This window comes from Patiria miniata, unplaced genomic scaffold, assembly GCF_015706575.1.
Source record: "Patiria miniata isolate m_02_andy unplaced genomic scaffold, ASM1570657v1 HiC_scaffold_21, whole genome shotgun sequence".
In the NCBI taxonomy this organism is placed as follows: Eukaryota; Metazoa; Echinodermata; class Asteroidea; order Valvatida; family Asterinidae; genus Patiria; species Patiria miniata.
The window spans coordinates 3,086,644-3,112,022 of record NW_024037060.1 but is presented as its reverse complement, the minus strand read 5'-3'; the positions used below and the strand labels follow the sequence as shown (position 1 = coordinate 3,112,022).

The 25,379-nt window shown below is 41.7% G+C and overlaps 1 long non-coding RNA gene across 2 annotated transcripts; it reads right to left on the bottom strand.

The window, feature by feature from the left end:
* Window positions 1-1,052: 1,052 nt before the first annotated feature.
* LOC119729811 lies at window positions 1,053-25,030 on the bottom strand. Of its 2 annotated transcripts, none has more exons than XR_005271279.1 (6): window positions 24,748-25,030; window positions 24,453-24,643; window positions 18,474-18,578; window positions 8,697-8,860; window positions 2,674-2,815; window positions 1,053-1,200 (listed from the first exon to the last, which is right to left on the bottom strand). It is a non-coding gene; the product is annotated as an uncharacterized LOC119729811 (long non-coding RNA). The 2 variants fall into 2 exon arrangements; XR_005271278.1 differs by having other exon boundaries at window positions 2,674-2,812.
* Between the last annotated feature and the right edge of the window lie 349 nt (window positions 25,031-25,379).

Here is a 25,379-nt window from a genome sequence, read left to right as displayed (position 1 = left end):
AAGGGCAATTAAGGGAAGTGCAGGTTACCTGAGATGATGCGGAGGGGGGGGGGGGTGTTAAGTGACTGTGTAAGGTGCATCTGTAATCAGTGCAATTTAAATTGACGATAGCTCGACACCGCCCAAACGACTCGCAAGCATCTTTAAATAACCCATCAATATCATCCTCAGTTTTACCCCAGACTTTGGAATTAGCCAATTTTGAGTAATTACAAAATGTCAGGCTGCTTCGAGTTGATTTTAAGATTCAAAATCAGGGTGTGAACCCGAGAACTCACAAAAGTCATAATCTGCCCTTTTTACAGGTAGGTGAAGTGGTGAAAGGACTTGTTTTATTCTCCCATTTTTTAATCCAAACTTTTTAAAGATAATTGTACTTCTAGAGTCACAAAACAAGTGACTGAATCAGCAAAAAAGGAAACAGAAATAGTTCTAGGCTATCATTTGGTTTGCTTGGGAAAACATTAGCTTGTGGGGAAACAAACTTTCCGAATATCAAATATTCAAACTTCATGAAATTTCGATTTGGAGACTGAACAAAGAAATTGACCTGAACGGATTAGAACTAGTCTTCAGTATCATCCGTTGTTCAACGTTGATCAACGGAGCCTGTAAGCTCAGCAACAACGTCAGCACGCACATTTTATGTGACTCTGTGTGCCAGCCAATCAGAGTGGACTTTAGAAATCGCAACGACCTTTCGAGCAGAAATTCAGCCTATAAGCTGTAGATTGGTCAATTGGCTGCCAAGTTTTTGTAATACAACAACGGGTTACGGAAGAGCGATAGAAGGCGCCCGCTGAATGGTCAGAATCTTGAGGTCAAGACCCAGTCTTGTTTAGCATAATTAATTGCCAAATCTGCACGTATATCATAGACGCTTGCTTTACAAGCAGCTATTCCATAGGCTAGGTTTTAACCTGCAACCTCCAAAATTCCGTATCCAGCCCTATACTCTGTTGGGAGTTCCCCAATTTCATCAATTTCTTTGTTCATATATAAGAATTTGTGTTTGTGTTTGTTTGCAGGAGTTACATACCACGTACATACAGCCACAGCAGCTTCAAATAGGCACCAGGTAGACAGCAGTGATTGCTTGTAAGTGTCTGGTGTATCTCTCTCTTTTTGTCGCAGTTGAAGGAGAAACTTGTGCACTAGTCCAGAACCCCCGAACAATTCCACTGTTCTGCATCTTCCAAACTACATAAGAATGGACGAGAAAATACACATGCCTGATGACAAAGAATACAGAAAACATGTACTATATTTATCAAGCTACGACAATGTGGGAACGCATCATTAGTATCTGGATCAAAAAAATATTTTTGATTGCTTTTTAAAAGGAGGATGTTTTATGGTTTTGTTTCTCTGGGAAAAAAAACAACAAACAAAATACAAAGCACTTGTAAGAGTTTGTGGCACCTCAACAACCGTACCGGCACTCTTGATTCAGAGGACCTTTAGATTACTAAGAAAGCATTCACAGGCTTTGAAGCAGACAGCCCTATGCTAGATCTGTTATGCTTCGGAGCTGAGACCCCGCCTCCAAGTGGGTATGAAGAAGTGTATGTTCAACTTTGATAAGAGTTTGTTCAAACCATTTGTTTCCACAAAACAGGCCTTTGTCTCGTGTCTTTAATACGTTTGCCTCTCCTTTTTCAAAAATTTTCTACCATCATTGCTGGAATTCCAAAGTTGAATCCCATGTCATCAGGGTTTGTTTTGTTCAGGGTTAAATTTAACAGCCTTGTAGTTGAGTCCACCACAATTCTGGCCACAAGTAAATCACAAGTCTGGTCACTGGTCAGAGGTACATCACTTGTAAGTCCTTTCTCAAGCCTGGTCACAAGTAACAGGGGATGAACGATGTCAAAGTTGTGCCTTTGTCACTGTTTGTTTGAATAGCTTGTGACTGGAGGACTTGCGATTGACTCGACTACAACACTGTGATTAGGCCGGATAATATGCACAGACTAATAATGATGCTGATGATTTATGAATATTTACCCAGCCAAAACTTCTCAGTAAATACTGCACAAAGTAACTCTATAAAACAACCCAAGACATCGAAGCAGTGAGGGTCAAGTCCACTTTCTACATGCGACACAAAGCTCCTCTTCTTGAAGCTTGTGACAGAACAAGCTCTTGTTTACTGTTTGTCTGCAAATCGAGCCGGGGCCATCAACACAAGCCTGTTCCTGACCCCGCCATGAGGGTAATAATTAGTAACCTTAAGCCCTCTAATCCCAAGATTCTAATCAGTGCTTCTAGAAGTCTGTCAGTAGGCACTCCGACATGTTTGATGTTCCCCCTGTACCACCCCCCCCCCCCTCCTTCTTGGCAAGCTATTCCAGTCTCCCTGAGCTAACTGAAGCATCCTCATATCCGGTACCCCCTGAATCCCCCCTTCTTACCCCCCTACTACAAGCCCTGTTCCTATCCTCTCATCCGTCTTAAACTAATCCCGACTGACATTGGCTCATTATGGATATCCAAAGTTGTGGAGGAACAGAAAAATTTGTCTCCTCCTTTTAGAGAGTCCCCCAATTGATGGGCACAACAGGTGGATTTGAGGAAAGGGGAGGGGGATTTATCACTGAGGACGTGTTGTAAGGGGGAGGTACTGACGTGACCTTTTTGCTGACATGATCCTTCAGGGGAAGGGGGTCTTACCTGCGATTGTAAGGTGATGAAGAGGCCGGTTTGGCACTGTAATTGTACGGTTCCCCTATCTGATGGCTCGTCGCAGGTGGTTTAATGAGTGTCTTTGCAAATCATTCTGCCGGGGCTAGGGCAGGCTGATTAACTTGATCTGCTTGTAAAGCACAAGGATACATGTAATTGTAGGATGAAATGGGACGTTAAAGGGTTAGAGGGGGGAAGGGGGACTGCACAGGGGTTGCTTTGGGTTATATAAAAGGAATCTGGTTACTCAAACAAGGTGTCTTAGGGCAGTGACCTCGTATTCTAAAAGTTACAATAGGATGGTCCTGCTTTTAGACAATACAACATTATAAAGTGGTGCTATAAGTAAAGGCCGTTCTGCATCGATCATTTCTCCTTTGTGCGCCAATGCAGATCTGGGTTTTTGCGAATTGGTTGCCAGGAATTAGGGGGTTGTCAAAACACCAGCTTTGTCTCTGGGTTAGGTTTGCAGCTCAGAATCAATGAAAGAAAAACCTTTAAACTTGGGCCTCCAATGGCAGGATTTGGTATCCTGAAGCAAACCATGATCCCACAAAGTGTGCCAGAGCTAGGGGTTTCAAAAGTCTCCAGGTGGTGAAGTCAATATGGAATTTGTAGTTTGAAAATGCTGTAGATGCCTGGGATTGCTTATATGTTTGGTGCCCAGTCATGTGAGCCCTCATTTGACTCGTGTGGCCTTAAAGGTACTGATGCTCTGAAGGTCTGGGTGGGACAAGGAATATGCCCACCCCTGTATTTTTTTATGAATAGAGGGAGGTATGATTGCTGTGAACAGGTGCTGAAAAAAGAGGTACACCCTTCTACCAGATCTCAAGGCATCCTCCCTGAGAACAAATAAAGAGATGAAGGTGGGCAATCACATTGATGTCTAGCTGTTCACTACAAGCTGCAGAGTCTTTTGACTGCCAATTGGTCTTCCTATTTGTAATCCCTTTCAGTGTCTGCCTCTCCTCTGTAAGTCTGTCTGTCTGTCTGTTGGCCAGTCTGTCTAAACTGATGACCAGCTCCAATGACCTCATTCCCAACTGTTGACCATTTGCTCCCAGTCAGCTCCCAACAAAACGCTGACCAAATTAATCTGCCAAAACCCAACCAAACAATTTGTTCTTCATGACTAGACGGGAACAAAAAAGCTTAGCTGACACTGTGACTGGAGAACAGGTGAAGAAGGATTATTCATCTCCACTTGGAAAAGTCGAGTGATGCAGGAGGATGATTCGACATAAAAATCCCCGGAGCTGTGCCTTGTTTCCAATTTCTGGCTTTTGGGATTGATCCTTGATCACAGGTGATGCCTGGCCCATTTACTGGGGGGCCGTAACAAGGGGGGAAGGAAACAACAATATGACAGTGTTCCTCAATCATCTTCTCTGTTACTGGGACCCTGGTCGTGGTGCAGAAGAGGAGGGGGTGATTGCGTGCGAACGCACCCCCTGTGGGATTTCAGCGCTAGGTGAGCAGGAAATATTGCATCAAGGTTGACTTGTGGAAGTTGCCGAGGCCCCCCTTGGGTGACCGAAAGTGACAGAAGATCGCTGACAGGTGCCGATGCGTCACCCTGGAGCCACGGCACGCAGAGCTCCCTCTTGCTACACCAGCCTTCCACTCTCATTGACAAATCTGTCCTCTCCCTATTATCTCTCGCTTTCTCTCCCCTTCTTTCTCTTCCAGCTCGCGTCTTAAGTCTCTAAATCCCCGCTGTTCTGTCTTTTCCTGTTTCCTAAGCCACTTGTTTGGGCCACTCGGAAACGTAGAGTATTTATGCCCTATCTAGTCACGATGGCATGTCAAGGTCTTGATATGAAACAACATTCTTTCTGGAGGGTAATTAAAGGCTGATCAATGTCAGATTATCTGTTGATATCGGTAGATGTAACTTTAGAATTTAAGTACAATTATACAGCAAAATTTTGAAAATGTCCAACCCAAATCCCTTTGATATTTCCCCTCAACATTTCTGAAACGGAACAAGAAAAAGAAACAACTTCTCTTCACCTGCAGGTAATCCTAGAACTCTGCCCCCCCCAAAAAAAAAAGAACCACAGATTGACAGATTAGCTTATCCTCAGATTAAATCACATTTATTCTAAAGGATACTTAAAAAAAAAAAAAAAAAAACCCTACAGGTTTCAGAGACAAATTTGTACACTATAATACACACCTCTCGCACCATCGCCAGCTCCAGGCATTGGGGGGGGGGGGGACACACAATTGTAGATAATTTTTTTGCTGATGGGAAGCTGTTGCTCGCCAGGGGGGCCCGGCCCCTTATGCCCCCCCCCCCCATCAAACTAGTCTAAATTTAATCTGTATATTACAATCAATGAACCTCTAACCATCAAAAAGGGAAGAACAAAAAAAGGCGGTCGGGGTATAACATCTCAATCTATCAACTGAAACTTAATACTCAATTCTCGATCAATTCCAATATTAATTTTGTCAAATTGGAATATCCGTCTGATCCGTGTAGATCTGGGCAAGTGCACAACTAACTTACAGGGAAAGCATTATGGGAACTCGATCGTCAGAAAGCCCCCAAATAAGTGTGGACTTCTGCATAGGATGTAACAATAAATTGAGGGGGAAAACACAAGGAAATTGTTTGGGTGGGAAAAGATGACAAACTTTAGCTCAAGCCGGTTCCGGCCAGACAGGCTTAATAGAAATCCAGACAGAGTAACGACAATCGCACTTTTCTAGGGGTGGGGTGGGGGATGGGGGTGTTACAGAGCAGTGTTACATGGAGCTGCTGATGATCCGTTTTCATGGTAACAGAAGATGTGGCAGAATGAGGCTCAACAAAAGATATTCAAAGCTTTGGAGCAATAAAACGGGGGAGCCGAGTAAAAAACCTATAGAAAAATCAAATCATCAAAAAGTAACATATGAACAGACTTCTTTTTGAGAAGGTCGATCATTTTGATCATTTTTTTTACAAGCTCCTTTGTTAACCATCACTGAATGATCAATTTCCAACACACAAGAGAAATGCAATTAGATACTATATAGGTCACATACTTCACATGTCTAGAGTCTTAGAAGTTGAATCATGTTTCTAGCTTCGTTTCATATCGTGATCCATATAGCTGTTAAATTGCATCAAAGTAAAACAAATCAAACCATCAGAATCAACAACAAAAAGTCCAGCTTTTTGACAACATGGATTGGTCATGCTCTAATTTGCAGACATGCAACTGGAAAGTTACAGTAAAAAAAGAGGAAATTCAAAGCTTTACAAGACTTCATATATATTTTTTTTTTTCAATTAAATGGCATAAGTGTGAAGTGAAAAATAAGGAAATCAACTGATCCGAGGAAAAGTTGCATGCCTGGATCTGAGAGAAATTTCAGTAAGTGAAGGAATGTGAAATGTCATAAGAGGAGGCTCGGAGGTAAGCTTACAGGCAAGGTGGGCTCAACGGTTTACGGAGACCGGCCGTCGCGCCCCTCCGGACAGATCAAGACAGGAATCAATGCATCGCCCAAACACCTGGGCTTGAGACCCCGATACAAAACGGGTCTTCAGACACGCACGACTATCCCCCCTGCATCCCTTCACTTCTCCTTCAATCAATATACCCCTTGGAGCAGGTGGAAGGAGAGGGGGTGGGGAAGCGATATTGCAGAAAGATGAAAAAAAGAAAGGAAGGAAGGGGTAATACATGGAGGCAAGCATGAGGAAAAACGGACGATTTCTCATCCGACATACCCGCTGATCGGCAGCCGCTTGCGGAACCAGAGGCAAGTGAGACGTGAGATCTATAAAACACCGCCCGGACACCTGTGAGCTGAGACGCTCGATAGGACAGGTTCTCGAGACGTGTTTTTCTCCCCACCACGTCCTCCTAAAACTCTCATCACTTCTCCTGGAATCAATACAAGCCTCAGAGATATCTTCACAGGTCAGTAATGATTTTTTTTTTCTTTTCTTGTTTGCAGTGGCGGACTGGATTAGACAGGTATTCAGGGTATCACAGAGAAGGGGTCTTCAACCGTGCTACTGATCCTGTTGGACAAAAAAAATCACTGCTTAAGCCAAAAAAAACTTATGCTTCCGGTTTGCAACCTTTCTAACAGCCCCTACCCTCATTTTTTTGATGGGAAAAATGAGGAGAAAAACCACCCAAAACCATCAATTTCTACCTTTTACCCTTGATTACACACAGACGCCTCCATATGATCGTACACAAAAAAAAAATTGGCAAAAAAAACAAGAATTCCCTACCTACCTACCCTATTTTCAACTGCCACGTAATCGGAAGCAGAACTTTTTTCTTTTGGCCTAATCAGGATTTGGATTATTCTGCCCCCACAAAAATTGTTTGAAATGGCTTAAAAATCATAGAAATGACACTCTTTAGAAATTAGCACTGTTTTCCCTGTTTCCCAGCAACAATATTGGCTTCTCAACTGATGTTCACCTCATTTGAAGGAAACTGATAAGGACAACAGATATTTTCAAATCTAATTTTCACAATTTACGACTTTGTCCTATTTTGTGGCTTATTTTGAAGAGATCAACATTCATCTTTCAAGCACGATTTTAAGATAGTTCATCTCCCAAGTTTTTAAAGGTGTTGTGTGGACAATGTGTGCCTATTTTGGGTAGCACTGTGCTCAACGGTTCGAATACAACCAGCACAGAGTTTGACAAATTTCAGACGAAGGGTACAGAAAATCTTCAAACTGTATTCACTGCACACTGTTAACCAATCTTGGGAAGTGTCTTTTTCCATAAGAACCAATCTTACCAGAAAGCTGAGGTGTGGTCAGAGTCACCCGAATGTACTCCGATTTTAAAGGACCCATATTTTGAAAGTACAGAGTCATAACCCATTTTCAAACAACACCTTCCAAAATGAATACAACATGTGTGATTATGAGATGGATTTGTTATGTCTTTGGCACGGATTAAGCCGAGGGGTCACATAAGGAAGGTAAACCTGACAAATCCTTGACACGATCTGACAATTGTTCTCTCCCCCCCCCCAAAAAAAAACCTCCAGCAGGAAATCGAACAAGATCTACTGATTAAGATGGCTGTATGTATTATTGGCCTCCATAGCAATGGGGGAATAGTGCAAGGTCGCTTGACCTTTCCTGAGAATAAGGTCACGAAAGAAGGGTCTGCTATTAGCCAATGGAAGGGCAGGGATATAGCTCTCCGGTAGCCTTAGCCTCTTGGTGTTGGTAGTCACAGCCCCAGAAGCAGTGGATCCAAGTGTGGAGGATAGCCCTACATAGAATGTCATTTGAGGCTTTGTACTTTGGAGAGTGCAACATGGGCGAAGTCTTGTGAAGCGACTGACTCTATAAAGAGAGACGCAGTTCTGATAAGAACAAGAGGTGCAATTTTTACTCAACGGTACAGGCAGCATTCGCCTGATGAAAGCAGTTCACACTGGTTCGGTTATCACCTTCTCTTTATAAAGTCAGTCATATCGCAAACCACTCCCAGGCGGTCCTCTGAATTGGTTAAGTGGATGAATTATAGCTAGCTAACAACAGCTCAGTGTTTCCAACAGATTACAGAAAAAGGTTTTCAATTAGCAAGAGACTTGCACTATTTGGGAACTGTTAAAGGGGCCGGGGTGGTCAAGGCGTGGGGACATCCCTTTGACTTCTCTAACACAAAACTGTGTCACTGTCAGCAAAAAGTGGCCGAGCAAAAAGAGAGCGATAAAAACAGGAGTGAAAGAAGTCCATCAGCTATTCATGATGACAACCTCAGACTGCTGCCTCTATCTCCATCAGTCCACACACCCGCCCCAACCATCCACTTTAACTTGAACTGGTTAGAAAAAAAGTTGAATCCCTTCACGCAAGACTTTGGCATCTATAGCCTGTCTCACTGCCACCCAGATTATCACCCTTATTAGCCAATTTACACCTCTAGGAGTCCCCGCCTAATCACACATCCCCCTTCCTCCCTCCACCTCCTATCCTCCCTCCCCCCCCCCCCCCCTCCTCTGACAAATCTAAAAATATACCTTTTGTGAAACTTGCAGCTTGCAGTAAAGCCACACTTTATTGTGGGTCGACCAGAACCATACATACAAGCAGCCTGTCTGCGGGCTTGGCAGTAATCCTCCCACTCGAAGTTCAATGTTGCCATGCCGGGAGCTGGATGTCAACACGGTAAATGATCACCATCCTGTAGACATAAAAATTGAAAGAAAGAAGGACCAATGGACAAGACAGAACATGAACTTTGTGTTTATAAAAACGCACAGGCAGCTCTTTGTTCAAAGAGTTAGATAGATTTTAGACAAAGCATGAAACACTTTTTCCTCTCTTCGCTACCGCTGACTTTTATAATTTGCTGCTCAAGTAACATTAAAATGAATTCAAACTGTTTTCATTTGACGGGTGGTTACTTTGCTTTACATAACCACTTTTTCAGGAGGAAAAAAAGGCATTAAACAGTGCATCCAGCATTTACAAAAGTGTAAATGTCAGATGTAACAGGGACAGGGAAACAGTGGACCTCAAATTTATAAAATGACCCACTTTGTCTCTGTTTACTGTGTCTGAGGAAATGCTTACATTATTCACTTCACTTTCTATTTTCAAAACATGTGATACAGGAATGTATCTGACTACAGTATCACAACAAAAGCCCCTTTAGCGATTCCTTACCATATGCCCTTGACACCAAAGTCGTTGCAATTAGTACAACAGCCTTTAACTTGACATTGTAACTGATCACATCATAAAAGCTTATGGCATGACACAGCCCTTATCAGAAAAAACAGCTCTCATAAAATTATACAGTACGCCTATCAACTAAACAATGCTCACATTCCACAACTCAGCCTACAGTATTTTAAAACGAGCATGGTTTCTCTATAGTATAGGGCATGGATACTTGCTCAATAATTTCTCGGGCTAGCTCGGTCATATATTTTAATTGCTTGATGTGATCACTTGTATGCCTAAGCATGTATTTAGCAGGAGGAACACAATACGTTTGGAAATAAGTAGACCTACACATAGTCGGCAAGCCTTCAATGCTGTGATGGATGGCATAAACTGTGAGAAAAACTAAGAAATAACACCCAGGGCTGGGTCGGCACGATTATGAAGATTGTATACACGGCACAGGTAGTGAGTGACCATTATGCCATTCGATCAAGAATTTGTGGTTCTTTTACATGAAAATAAGCCCCACGACGTGGCTGCTAACCAAACCCTTGCCTACTGCAATGGTGGCCAATCTCAGGAAACCGGATGGTCACATGGTTCAATTTTTTGACGTCTTAATACGATTGGACCCTAATAAAATCCTTTCTTTTGTAAAACCTTTTACTAACCTATGAAACATGCTTACCATGAAAAAAACTTTCAGATTCTTTGGATAAAGCAAATTTGTTTCTGTTATGGTCCCAATTTATTTCTTCAATTATTTCCTTTATTTGTCCATTTCTATTATAGTCTTCTTCCCTTTGAACTAAAACTAAATGTTACGCAAATGTAGAACTTCTGTAATCTGCCACCAGGGGCTTAACCCTCAGACTAAGAGCCCCCGTCGAAACTTGGCAAGTTCGTGACGAAAAAAGAAACAGCCCCCTCCCCCATTCCCAGATCCAAATCCTATGACACCCATGTTAATAATGTATCAAATGACAGAGTACAAATAGGTTAGCCCCCTTTGGGATCACATTTGTTTCAATCAAACTTGGAATTTACATTTGAATAATTTCCAGACACATCGAGAGGGGAGGACCCACACGCGGGCCCTTGATGGTCACAATGATAACTTACCCCACCGACTACAAAATTAATCTAATTGGAGTTTCGTGAGAACACGCCACATCCCTAAAGGGCAAATACTGATAGCCAATTTCCAACTTTTTTTTTTTTTTTTGATGGAGAATAAAGAAGTGTATACCCGTGCCATGAAAAAGAAGAAGTCGGACAATTAAATTACAAATCTCCTTAAGACCAAATCAAGAGATTAGGCCGACGAAGGATGCAAAGTGGCATTTCTTCCTGTCAGTGGACAAACATTTGGACAGCCCTGATCCCAGTTTTCCTTCCCCCGTAATGGCTGTCACCCTCACCTGCAACAGCCAGCCCGGTGTGGGATCAACTAGCCAATTGGTCTTGACTTACCCGACCTGGATGCTCTGAGCTCAAGGAGAGGCTTTGTCAGGGGGCATTTCCCCTCCTGCGACCGAGCCATCCCCACCGTGGGGCCGAGGATTCTCCCACGCAGACCCAGACTGGAAAGGAGTTGGGGGGGGGGTGGAGGGGGGAGACAGTGGTTAGAGCTGTGGTTTGATGGCATCGCCACTCTGAGCATGTTAGAGCTTGATTGGGTTTAGGGTGAACTAATCCCAATCAGCTAAATTGGGAGGGGGAGGTTAAGATGATAACAGGTGTAGTCATGAATTTTAAATTGGGGATCAAGTAAGCACTGCATCCTATACGGGAACTATTTTACATTTCGTCGCAGACAATATGCATTACGTATACCTTGCTTATTCGGTAATGCATTTTTATCAAGGTGAGCAGCATCTGAATAGTGGGCACAGGAAATTATGAAGTGGGGGTGGGGGGGGGGGGGGGGGAGGGGGGACCATCGACCTCCCAACCCCATTGGCTAGTCCACTGCTTTCAGGATGGCTCAGTAATAATCATCCATCTGAAAAGGACAAATGCTAAACCTAGGATGAGTCCCTAGTCAATGGGTGTTTTTTTTTCATAAACCAGAAGCACAGACCTTTTGTGGTTAAACCCAAGCTTTCATCCTACATCATCTTCTTCTTTCTTTGGATCAAGTAAACAGGAATCAAACAGTTGGGCGAGCCATTTTTTTTTCCATCACTCTGATGGGGGACAGTCATTCCGCCTTGTCCTCCCTTACCTATTTTTACATCCTCAGTCCGATACTTTTGTGACTATAATACAAAGTTACAAAAATGGATGTATCTCTCACAAACTTGTTGAATCATGAGTCTGTGTTTTTTCACATCCGATTTGAATTGGTGAAGGGGGGGAGTTAGTCAAGTTCAGTGTCATGCGCCAACTGCTCTGACAAGTGACTAATTAGGGTATCACAGCCACACATGTCGGTCTGCAGGAGGCTTGGAAATTACTCCTGACAGGCTATGGGCCGCACTACATGCGCGTCTGTCCGTGCTGCTTAACGCTGAAGACATGTTAAACAGGTCCCCGGCTTAGGACAAAGTACCGGGGACTTAGCGCTGGTAACACTGTAAAACTATTAATGCGTTATTAATTAGGTCAGCGGGAGTACCGGGGGTTTATTACTGTCTGGGGGTTGGGAGGTGAATAATTATCACTTGGGTGCTGAGAACCAGATAAGAGATTCTTTGATGAAGGTTTTCCTTCTTGATTTACCTGGGTGTGATATCAAGATGGATGTGAGATGAACAGGGGAAAGGCTAGACTTGTGTTCAAGTACTAAAAGCAAACTGCCTGAATTTCTTCTTTAAGCCACCTATCCATACATATGCACTTTTTCAGTCTGTTTTGAGACTGTTGCATAGTTAGGCCTACATTTGGAGGGGAATGGGAAAAAAATGCAAATAGAAGGTGGCAATTGCTCCTGAAACTTGTACAAAAGTAATGACCCTGTTTTCCTTTAAGAAATTCACAATATGAACAAATAAAAACTGTAAATAATAGAGAGAAAATGAGGATAAAAACTTACAAAAATTGAACAAAAATGGCTTACCTGAACCAGAAGGTAAAACAATGTACAACTTTAATTCATGTATGAAAGGAGAACAAAGACTAACCCAACAACATAGAGCAAATTGCCTCTGCACACAGATCTATACACCCCTTTACTATGAATGGATCAGTCTGAAACTTTGCCAGCCAATGAGAAGAACCTAAAGGGCAGAATTCACCTTGGAATGCAAAGTCCATGCAAATCATGAATGAAGGACTGTACCATTAGTGGTGCTTCAAAGGGGTGCTGAAGGTAATGCACGGTAAAAAGCCGGGTGTAAGAAAAGAAGCAGTTTGTATGAAGTTACATATGTGCATGTAACTCTAATACGAAGATTTGGTTTAGCACATGGGTAACACAAACTGTCCAGGAATGGAATCATTAGTGTGTCAACTTTATTTTCTTTACATGACTAATTATTTTTTGCGTGGACCAGAAAAGCAACTTTAGTGGAAATGAGACATAAGAAAGATTACACACAGCTGTTGAACTGGCATTGATAATAACTTGTAATGCACCGCACAATACCCACTGTACATTCACGGGCCGCTGAAAGATGTTCCAAGGACAAGAGGTAAAGAACGCAAGGAAGCATTCAATGGCTACCCTTGACTCCAAAACACAAGTATGAGGATCCGGAAGTTTTAGGTGACACACGGCAAGTTCGATCAGCCCCTGGTTATCAAATCGAGTTTCGTCTTTCGGGTAAAAAGTGCAGCCTGAGATACTTATGATACGGTGAGGTCATCAATGGGGATTAGATTTGTCTCCGTCTCAGGAGAGATAACAAGGAAGTTGGTCTCATTAGGGTCAAGTTATTTGATTGGAAAATTGGAGGCATGTGTTGGTTGGCTCTAAGATACCTGTTTCGGAATTGGAACCATGAACACTTTGAGAAAAGTGGATTCCTAGCTCTATGGTAGATCCAACTATTATTCTACCATACCTATGACCTTATAATTTAGGGGAAGGAGACAGGACTCCCAATTGATGAGGTGTGAGAGGAAATGGGTTATTTGAAGGGATTTCATAAAAATTTAAATATTCTAATTGGCCAGGGAATGATCACATGTTAAAGACCACCTGCATACAGTTAACACAGAAACAAACCCAAGTACAATCAGACATTCATAAATACCTGAGACAGTTAACCCATTCCTATTGGTCAAGAGTCCGTCACGTGGGTGGTTTTAAACCACCGATAAAACAAATCAGTGACATCCCCCAAAAAATTGAACTCTGCAGAGTTTTTTTTGCAGCTTACCAGAGCTCTGGTAAGCTACAACCTTTCTTCCATGCCGAGTTGTCACATGCAATTGTTAGCGTTGTGTGGAGAATACCAAAGATTCAAAAATTTGTTCAATCACCTTATATCAGAATATAATTTTTTTTTTAATATTTGACAAATTGGAGAGGTCTTGAGATGATGAAAAACATCTTTTAAGTTTCAATCATATAAAGTTGCATGGTTTTATTGTTTGTCAAATGCCACACTTTTGTTGAAATCTTCTTTTTGAGAACTTCCATGAGGCATATTATTTCAAATTTCTTCTTTAAAAATGGTCAAATATCAGCCATTCTGCTAGATCTTTTTTTATGATATTACTTTATAATCAATAAGATCTCTGTCAATTTTCTACCGCATCAGCGCGAAAATCCAAATCGCTGGCAAATTTAGGCAGGCGCATGTTCAATTTGATCAGCGCATTTCGAATATTCAAACATTCGATCAAGTCCAAGCTAAAATAATTGAATACTAAATTAATAGAAAATCCACAGCCGTAGCAATATAGTAGCAATGTACAACCTGTGATTGCATCCACCCCTGAACCCTCCGAGTTTAAGGACATTTTTAATTCAGGACATGGCAAAGAGTCCTCGTCAGGCATGACACACTGGGTGGCAACGGGTCATTTTGGGGTTCCGCGGTCCACCCATGCAGCCCCCCTCCCCCTAAGAGTCGTCTTCAATCATTTCTGGGGAGTTCCTAAATAGCCAAGCTGGAGCCACAAGAAATTATGACCAACAGCGTAAATGAAAAAAAAAAAACCTCTCATTGCCACGGCTCCATCAACGTTTAATCCTCCGTTTCCTTAGGAAGGAAGCGACAAGTCTAAAGAAGATACCAGGTTGACAAATATCAAATCGAAAATCAAAAAGAGATTTGTAACTGGCTCATAACACGACAGGAAATGACATATCTACCAATGGAAGAGCAAAATGTAATAGATGTTCAATTAACTTGCTAAAAGTGTAGACAGGGTGCCTGTGATTAGATATTTCGGGAACAGGAACTTTTTTTGGTTTCTGTTATTTTTTTCTCCTGGGGATTCTAGGGAACTACTCTGTTACACAGATTATTTGGGAGGTACCTGTTCTTGCGTGTGTGCGGTGAGTAAAATATTTGATGCTTCATCTGTCATCAGTCATTTTCAACATGCGCCAGATAGTTGTTGCACCACCAAAAACCAATGATACATGTACATCATGAAGAAATCAAGTTTTGTTTTTGCCGACTCACACTTCCTCCCCTCGCAGGTTCTTAAAAAAAACATCTTGGATAATTGTGGGATACATTGGTTTCCATTCAACTTAAAAGGAAATGACACACCACATCTGCTTCATTTCTATGATTCCCAAAATGAAGCAGATCAAGAATGTTATGGAGAAAAGGGAAAAAAGAACATTCTCTTGGCAGATTCTGGAACTTGTCATTGGCGCACATTTATCTTTCAATGGCACTGGTTCTAAACCACCCCTTGTGCCACAAAAAAAAAAGGAAAATCATGCAAAATAAAGTTGCACATGCCTGCTGACCCCCCCCCCCCCCCCCCCCCCCGAGCCAAAGCTGGATCCACCCCTGCTAGGGGTATTTCACATGATACGGATGATAGCTTACAGATCTCTGAAACTCCTTTATAGGATCCAAACATGCCAAATGAAATTTTGGAACTAAGAAGCCTATGTGGTGCTATCTCTTTTAATCAACCCAGCCCTGTAACCATCCACTGTCCTTCACTGAGCTCTCCATTGTCGAAAGAACACAAAACTAAAACCGGAATTAATTAATCTCCTGCAGACATTATGTGGTAATTTAAAATAACACATCATACTACCATACCCGCCCCCCCCTCCCCCCCCCCCCCCCCCCCCTCTACAACATACACAGAAATCAATTTTTCTGAGGAGTTCCTAAAGCAAGATACAGACATTGCGGGAGCGCATATTCCTTTCTGTACCATCATGGCCCCCGTGTCCTTTCTTGAAGTGCAGAGAAGGGATTTTTTCCTCTTCTTGATCTCAATGTTGGAAACAGGGACTCCGCTCTGAGGCAAAACGCCGTGCTATCACAACATACCGGAAATCTATATGCTCTGACAGCTGAGAAGGTCTCTCACATGAACAGAGGGAAAAAAATGTTACACGGCAGAGATGGGAAATATTGACTGGCCAGCGCTGGCAAGTCTACTGTTTGAGCTTCTGCATCCACTGAATGTCGAATAGCAGTTTTGTGGAATACACATTAATTTAGAGTTTAATATCAATTTTATAGAGACTCAATAAAAGATCCCACTAAGTTCAAAAATGTAAGTTAGGATATTTGATGGCGTATTAAGTAAAACAAATGTAGACAAATTTGAGAAAAAGTTTCTTTGAAACCAGAAATTCAGGACTCCTTATAAACTGTGTAAACATGAAATTCTGGGTTTTTGAGTCAATCTTTATTAAATTAATATGCGCCTTAAATGTGCGCTTAAGCGGCATGTTAATTCATCACGACATTCGACTGGGAATAAACAATGCTTTACCTCAGCACTTCAGTGGAACGTAACGCACTGGGAAGTGGGAACACTGTTTTGCTAGCAATTGAAAACATGTTAACGTCCTTATGCTGGGGAAAAATATAATGAAAACTGTCCTTCTGTCTTTTTATTCTGTTATTTATGTCAGAATGACGTAGCTCATTGAGGCAAAATGTATGTAAGTACAAATGAAAGATATTTTCATTCTCTATCGATTACCTGAAAAACCCGAATTTGAAGTTTGACCCATTTTTGCCCTGATGACCTTCTTCCACGGACCCAACGATTTATAAGCGGTCCTTAAAATTTGTACCTTTCGACATAAACCATTCTAGTCCTTCTCAAAAAAATTTAATTAATAAAATACTATATAGATCAACTGTCAGTATGACTATAATTTGTTTTTAGATGAAAATGGTAAATTTGGTTGCATTTTTTCATTTATTTAGATGTACATCGTGGGTAGGCTGATCACTGCAGTAGGCTTTTCTTTTCTCAAAAGTAAAAGCTTCAAGAAGGAAATTCAGAAAAAAAAAATTTGAAGTAGGAGGAAAACCTACATTAGTAACTTTTGAGAAAAACCCAAGCGATGAATTGGGGAGTCAAAACCAATCCACATTGTCCACCGAGTAGGATGCGAACCAGGACCATCAGAGGTGGAGGAAATTAAAAATACCACAACTCAACAACTCTTGAATATAGAAAACAAATGATACCACTGAAGCAACAAGGAATAGAGAACAAAATTAATTCCACCACGCAATAAAACCACAGGTAACCTTACAACATTATATTACATTTTAGTATATTTAGTCACTAAAGGATCCATAAAACCATAATGGAGAGCTCAGGCAGTTTCAGACTTGCAGTGAGTAACAGGAAACGCAGCTTGGGTGTTACACGGTCTAAAGGGTTGAATTAAATACCGTCTCCTACGAAAATACAGACACAAGTATAATTCCATATTTCTCAAAGTTCTATGGTTACACAGTACAGTAAACATACATTTTTTTCCCCTCCCGCACTGACGTAGCCCAGCAATGGCAATGCACATTGCAACATTCAGCCATGGATTTACTGGAATTCCACCTGGCGCCAGCCAGCTCTGTCGTAATTCCCCCACGTGTGCATCATGTGTGTGGTATAGTAGTATAGCCCCGAGAAGAATCAGGTACGTCTTTACTTAAAGAGGCAGTATATCTGCTTCTCCCTGTCAGGGTTACATGAGTTTGGGGGAAAATAACAAAAATCCACAAGATAGAATCGGCTGAGGGTTTTGGGGCCACCAGGGGAACCAGAGCAATGTAGGGTCTATGGTATGTTTGTATTTGCCTAAAGGAATCCCTTAAAGTATCCATTTACTTTCTTTTAATATGTACATGTCTAAAACTTTCACAGGTAAGTACAACTTTATGGCAAAACCCAGGAATTCCAGATTACAAACAGGATTTTTTGGAAAATACTGATATCGCGGAAAACATCCCTGACAAATCTCACCCCTGTCCTAAGGGTAAGGCCTTTTCACACTAGAGCATCCATCCCTGGGCTGAACTCACCCCGGGGCCGCCCATGGGTGACTCAAAGTTTTTTCACCCTCAAGTTCAACCCCGAGTTGTTTCAGACTTGAGAATTTCAAGTGTAAATCGTGGCCTATTTTCACTCCAGCGTCGCCCTGGGGCCACCCCCAAGATTTTGTCTAGTGTGAAAAGGCCACTAGTAGAAGGGACCTGTAATAACCTTGCCTTCTTCAAACTAGGGATCTTTGCAAATTATACCAGGAAATGTGGTACCAACTGTTTCACATGATGATCACGTGTTAGTTTTGGTCAGACAGTTTACAGCAATTTTACTTCCAAAGCAGGCAAAATAGTTAAGGCAAAAAGGGTTTCACTTTGAAGTCATGAATGAGCAAAGTTACGATTTTTTGGATACTGTACTCTTAAAGCCTTTTAAAAGTTTAGCATTTTCACAAAGCGAAATATTTCATTTTTCAATACCATAAATTTTATTTTATTCTGCAACACCGGTATTTCCTAACATGATGACTGTAACTTGAATAAAACAAAATATTGGGAAAAATATACCCATGGTGAGGACATTTTTTGCCTAAGCCAAATTTTGTTTGATTTTCAAAGAACGCATTACATTTTTAAGGTCACTGTTGTGTTATCTTCAAAAGTCACTTTAACGCATCATCACAGATGTTTTTCCCAAGTTTTTTCCTCCTTCAAAATACATGATTATAATTAAGATGGACTTACCAGCTTGTGTAAATACATGTAGATTGACAGAAGAGTTCAGCGACACTTGGAGTCAATGATAAAGGGTGCATATGGGGCCTCATTATTCCTGACACACTTGTTTACCTAAATAAAAGAAAAAACATTCATGAATCCTCTTTGATAGTTTTTAAAATTGTCAGAGACATTACCCTCAAGCATGGCTTACCAAACCATCCCTCCCCATAATCTCCCCTCCCCACCCAACCCCAAAATGGCATGTTTTTGAAAATATAACAAAACTCACTGATAAATCAGGGGCGGATTCAACTTTGGCTCAAAAGGAAGATGGGGTTTAGCTGTGGGGGGGGGTGTTTAGCAGGCATGAGCTACTTTTTTCCTGCGTGATTTTCCTATTTCTCATTTGTTTTTGCAGTCAAAGGGGTCCCACACTGTAATTTAATGTACGTTGTTTGTTGAACCACTTCAAGCACATCAGAATAAAATGCAAAAGGATTGAAAAGGCTGATTGGTTTTAGTAAGAAGACAAAACTTAATTGACATTGTCAGTGTCATTTTGAAAATTCCCCAAAATCCCTTTAAAGGTAATATACAACATTTGCAAACATAAAAACAAAACTACCAAATTGTTATGAAATACATTACTTGACTGTAAGTCAATTTTACTAGTCTAAAGCATCCTGTGAAATCATGGCACCTGGTGTACTGTCATTTATAAGAAAAGTGGATTTTTTGGTGTCAGTTTCCAACGATGGTTGGCCGACCATCGTTGGAAATAAACTGACTTTTTTAAAATACTGCCCCCAATTTACCACATTGAGTTAGTCCACATTTTGTTTGCAATCAGTTACACATCTGTGAACGGGTGCAAGCCGGCCAGATAGTCTGGTTCCCTGACCTGACAATTCCCCGATGTCTATAAATTGCTCCGTTTCGTCTAAAGTACCGGTAGGTCAGGGAACCAGACTACAAGAACAGCACTTTTTTTCTTGGGTTTTCCAGCATCTATGAACACAAAAATAAACAGGTCAGTGTAACAATATTTGCTATAAAAATACTAACCCCCAAATCCATGCATTTCTGAAAATTACAGCAAAAGCAAATGTTGTATTAGCTTTAAGGAGCTCACGGCATCTACAATGAACGTCATGTAAGTGGTAAATAACAAAAACAGACTAAAAGGAACAATTTTACAGTAGACAGGACACAAGGTCAACTTCACAGACAAAAGAAAAATACAATGGTCAAAAAGGAGAGCCTTCTAATCCAGCCACAAATTCTGAAAGTGCCAGGTTTTCTCGGAACACAAACAAAACTGACACCTATACATTTCTCCGACAAGTGCAATCTTCTGGAGAGTAAGGGCAAGTGTAAACAATAGTGTCCCTTGAGACAGTGACATTTTTGGGGCCGGCAGGCCCACCACGGCAGGCCCACAACGTGGGCTTAACCCCTTCTAAAGCCCGAATATTCCACCTTTGATTTTCTACAACTCCCCCTGTTAACGTTACACAGACTCTCCTACGAATCACCTGTGGGGGTCAGACTCGGGCAGCGATTCAGAAGCTACTGATGATCCCAACAGGGGTAGGATGGCGCCAGCAGGACTGAACCAGAGACCAGGGGTAGTGTATAGGTATCAGTCCGACTATCACAACACGGGCCAGGGGAGGAATGAGAAAGCCAGCCAGCCAGCCAGCCCCAGCAGGCTCAGCCAGCGAGTGAGAGAGAGAAAGTGGGAATAATGTATACTGATCACTGATGGATCCCAAGCAAAACAAACTGGAGGTGGATTGGGACACGATTCCATGTGCACTTATTGAAGATTACGGGAGGTGACCGGGGTAAACAAGAAGGGGTTTGTGTTTGGTGAAATCATTCAACAGGGTTCAGCATCCATCATGCTCAAATATTTGACTTGTCGAGCTCGGAGTTTGGAGTTGGACATCTCTCATTGGTATGAAAAGAAAAAGGCTTTAAAGGAATTGTTGAGGAGTGAAGTACTACTCAAGGAAATCTATGAGTCTTGTTCAATGCTGAGGAGTGCTTTGTTGGGTTGTTCTTTGTTTTGTTTTTTGTTTAATGATTTTATATTTTTCGAATTTGTTAGAATATTTAAATAATTGTTGAGTACACAGATATTTCACAGGTTTACAAAATACAGGAAGTGCAAAAGATACATGAATGGCATCTGAAATTTTGTGAATAGAGAATCTCAACCATGTCCATAAAAATAGGGCATGGTTGAAAACAAAATATGCTTCATTCAAAATTCTTTTTGTAATAGGTTGAGAAGTTACCAAACTTCAAGCAAACCAAAACACACTTGCTAACGTTTCACCTAACAAATTGAGCTATATAGGACAGAAGTTCACCACTGAATGTCATAACCATTCATGTCATTCTTGGGAATAGATTCAATCAAATGTGACTGGAATACAGCTTGAGCAAAAAATTCAAATGAACTTTGAACAAAAGTAAACCAATAGATCTTTGAACGTTTTAGAGTCTGTGTTAACATAGTAAACCCAGCGTACCTCCTTGAGAACAACACACAAGTCAAGTCTGGTTCACAGCAAACTTTCACACACAAACATTATTTTGGACACCCCTGACTCTTACAGCTTCAGCCAACCCACCAATGGAATTCCATTCACCCTATTGGTTGACACAACTTTCAGACTCTTCTATTGAAATCTTAAGGGGGAGGTGTGATTGTGTAAAGTATTGCTGATTGAGGGGCTTGAGCCCAGAGGGGATATTGTCTCATAATATAAACTGAGAATGTATTGAGTAAGTAAAGACAACAAACAGTGTGCTTCACAAGTTGACATTGTACCTGATGAAGAAACAGCCTTCAATCACTCACTTAAGATTTCATAAAATTTGAGACAATAATGTTGAAGTAAAATACAAATAATCTTAAGTGTACTTAATTGTGTAGCCTGCTTTTGTCCTTCATTAGCTCATCTTCCTTGGCATCCTACACACTGGACATGCTGTGTCTCTGATTAAAGCATTTTTTTTCAATTTCTAATTAAAGAGTAGTTAAATTTGCTTTTTAAGATCTATAACTTTCTCCCTGAGCTGAACAGTTTATGTTTCAGGAACTAAAACACAAAATGAAAATTTTTAGGTAGAGGAAAACACTTCTCCATAAATATTCTTTATGGAGACGCAGATAATGTCCATAATATTTTTCCTGTTTATACATCCTGCTGGAACTACAATTTGATACATCTATTGACATGCAAACTACCCTTCTGTTGGATGCTAACAAGTGCAATAGCAACAAATTCTTTCTGCATGATTTCGTCACCCTTGGAGAGTGCTCCAGACATGAGCGGTCGGGATAATGAAATAAAATATTGATCGGTCGATCTTCCATTACTCATCAGCCCACCGGAGAATCGAATCACTTCCCAAATATTGATCCACCAGGAGTGTGTGACTGTAAGTACATGAAACAATTTTATTTCCTTCCTGGCCTCTGCAACCCCCCCCCCCCCACCCTCTCCCCAAGAATTCCAGCCAGGGAGATCAGAGAGATGAGTTACAGGTGAGGTAAAATTATTCTTCCGTAAGCATTTGGGTCTAGTTTTCTCAGGCAGCCAGCACTAGTCTCAACTCAAGACGCTATATTGGCCGGTAGTGGATCACAACACTCTAACATTACGCCCTGTTTATTTGTTCTGGTGTAAGTATGCACCACATGGATGGTTCGACCCAATCTGACAGTAAAAAAAGGGTGGTCAAAATCAATAGTAGATCCATAATCAAATTTTCGGGGGGGGGGGGGGGGGGGGGGGGGGGGAGACGGGGGACAGAGAAGACAGTGCCACACCCAAGATTTGTCACAGAAGGGGCTGACCAGTTAGAGATATCAGTAGACCATAGCATCAATGTAAAAACAGTCATCTTCACCCATTCTCCTGTTTAAATATGTAAAACACCAAAAGAATAAGAACATTGGGCCTTTTTTTTGGGGGGGGGGACAGATGGGGAGAGGGGGGAGGGTGGAGTCCATGTGCCCCTGTTGCCCTCCCCCCCCCCCCCTTCCCTAAAGATCAAGCAATGAAATCTGCCACACCAAGGCATAAACTTCATCGCCAATCACTACAACATCTTGAACCGAGACTAGTACTCTCATAGCAGTGCGGAGCGGAGCAGAGCTGCAGAAGCATAATAGGAGCGCAGGAGGTTGGCAAAGGTCGGACAGGCTTCACGGCTCTCCGCACCGGTGACCCCTGAGTGATCAGCCGGCCCAGGTTTTCTGGCACCAGGACCAGACAGGCCGGCGCCAGCTGAAGACAAGGCAGAAATGGGGGAGGAGAGATTGGTTACCCCTGTTGGTTTGACACCAGATGTTGGAACTGGAAGTGCCCGGAGGATGATAATGATGATGATTAGCGTTGGGGGGAGGGAGGGGGGGGGAGGCGGAGGAGGGAGCATCATTAAAGGAGTGGTCTGGGACAGTGACCGCATCATGGGATCAGTTTGATACTATCGTAAGTTTCTCTGATACCTGCAAGTTGAGCCAGTTTTATACTTTAGACAGAATTCTTTTCTCAGTGTACGAAGTTGCCTGCCCAGAGCACTTCCTAAAATTGAGGAAAAATCTTTGACATTTTTATGAATTATGTGGTACAAAACAACATATATAAACTGGTACTGTTTTTAAAAGGACTGTAACTAACCTGCGTGAGTGGATTGTTCCGCAAAATATTAAAACAGCTTCTGAGAAAATGATTCACGAAAGTTACTTGTTTTGTTTTTTTCTCCAAGTTTTTTCCTTTCGTTTTCTATTATTTCCTCCATTTTCAGCTTTTATTCTATACTGTAGACACTTTGGGGGTCTGCATGACACTTTGTACTATTTTTTCCAGGGAGTCAAAGATCTGATAACAAGAATAGTGCACGTAATAAAGAAACACGATTACTAGCAAGATTTCAGCAAATAATGTGCACCTTTAATGCAAGGGGGGGGGGGGAGTATTCTCTCCTGTGTCACATGTGTGGGTTTGCAGGTAACAAATAAAAAAGAAAATACGGTTCTCATCAGCCAAACCAAACGGTACCATATGGCTCATGAATGGTTTACCGTGGGGCGGGATCCCCGTCACAGATGAGTTCGTTATCAATGGCTACACCATGCACCAGGAAGGTGTTAGGCCATTTTTCAAACCTCGGATTTAATTCGGCTTTGACTTCATCTCTGGTTCCAGAAGCATATCTGTAGGTTTGAACCAAAAGGAAATGCAAAACTTCGGGCGAGACTCTTCAATCAATGTTTGGTGTTCTTGTACCTGAAAAACAAATTGATCAATGTTGGACCCGATTCTTCTAAAAAACTCAAGAGCCTGGGGCCTGAGCTGTAAACAGAGCCGTGGTTTGCAACACGGCCAGATTAACTTTGAAAAGTTAGCTTCGAAAAGGCTACCTGAAAAAAAATAGGTTTTATCATAATTTGACCCCCAGAAGTCACAGAAACTTCAATTGTAAATGTACACTGCAGTGACAGTCTTCAATGATGGAAATTCAAGAGTGAAAAACCTTCTCCACGCTTCAGCAAAAAGCAAGCAATCACACTAATAATGCAAATTTACAGAGAACAGAAAACAAGGTTTGTCAAGTGTGGACAGACAGAAGAACAAACACTCCTCTCAAGGCTCCTGTCTCATCCAGTGCTGAAATAACAACTAGCATTATCACTCCGCATGAATTGGAAAGACAATGGAGGCAGTTTTGGCTGCATCTGCTCCGTTGACTTCATCTTAGATGTCTCACACATCAGGTGTGTCAACATCAACAGATTAGGGAGACCTAACTAATTGGCTTAAAACAGGACATCAAGATGTCGCATTATTCGGTCCTGATAGGTGTACACGAGGTCCAGCCACAGCCAAGTATGGATGATTTCCCTTCTCCACAGGCCCTTCCAACTCCACCACCAAATCCACCTCCCAATTACCCCAGGTAGATACACTTTCAATCAATTACCTTTGCTCTTCCTGAACCCCAGGCAGCTGTAGATCCCTTGACTGACAGCAAACACCAAGCACCTTCTGGTATTGGACCAGGCCTGGTGTGCGGTGGTGCCGGCCAGTCTAGACATCATAACTCAACACATTTCACAGCTGGGGCTGACTGCACTGAGGCTGAGCCTTCGGACTGCGGGACGTGATCAAACACTGAGGGGGGAGGAGTGACATCAAGAAATAAAATTACTTAAAAAAAAAAAAAATGGGGGAGAAGGAAAAATAAGGATGAAGGGGAAAAAATAATGAAAACAAACCCAGATGATGATGATGATGATGATGATCGGACCATGAGATGTATATGCAGAAGCTCAGAGGATCGTAGCTTAGGAGGAGAGGACAGTGGCCTGGTATATAGAGAGAGATAGAGAGCTTGATTACAATTCGCTGATGTTGATGATGATGTCATGGCTGTTCATTTTAACAGATTCGCTCCCCCTGCAGGTAAGTCAGAAAGATAAGTTGGTTTCTAGCATGTGTGGATCCACACAATTCGTTTTTGTGGTTTATCTAGTGAGCAGTGGACGCGTGATGAGAGATCTTTCCTTTGACAGACACTTGAGTACAGATTATTCTTACATTGCTCTGTAGTTAGAACTAAAACGGAGTGAAAAAACTGCATACATGTTCCAATCCGGATCTCTGAGTGGCTAGAGACGGTACTATTGTTTTCAAAACAACAGATGTATAGTATTTGGACAGGTGTAAGAAGACTCTCTGTACTGGAAAATGATACAGTCGGTCTTTTTTTCATTCTAATTGCTCGTCATGCTCGTGTAAACTATAATATACATGTATAAGTGTATTCCATTTGTTGAAAAAAAAAAATTATTGGAACCTTTTGGGGGGTAATCTACAATGGAAAACCATGGTAGAGTTCCTTTGACAG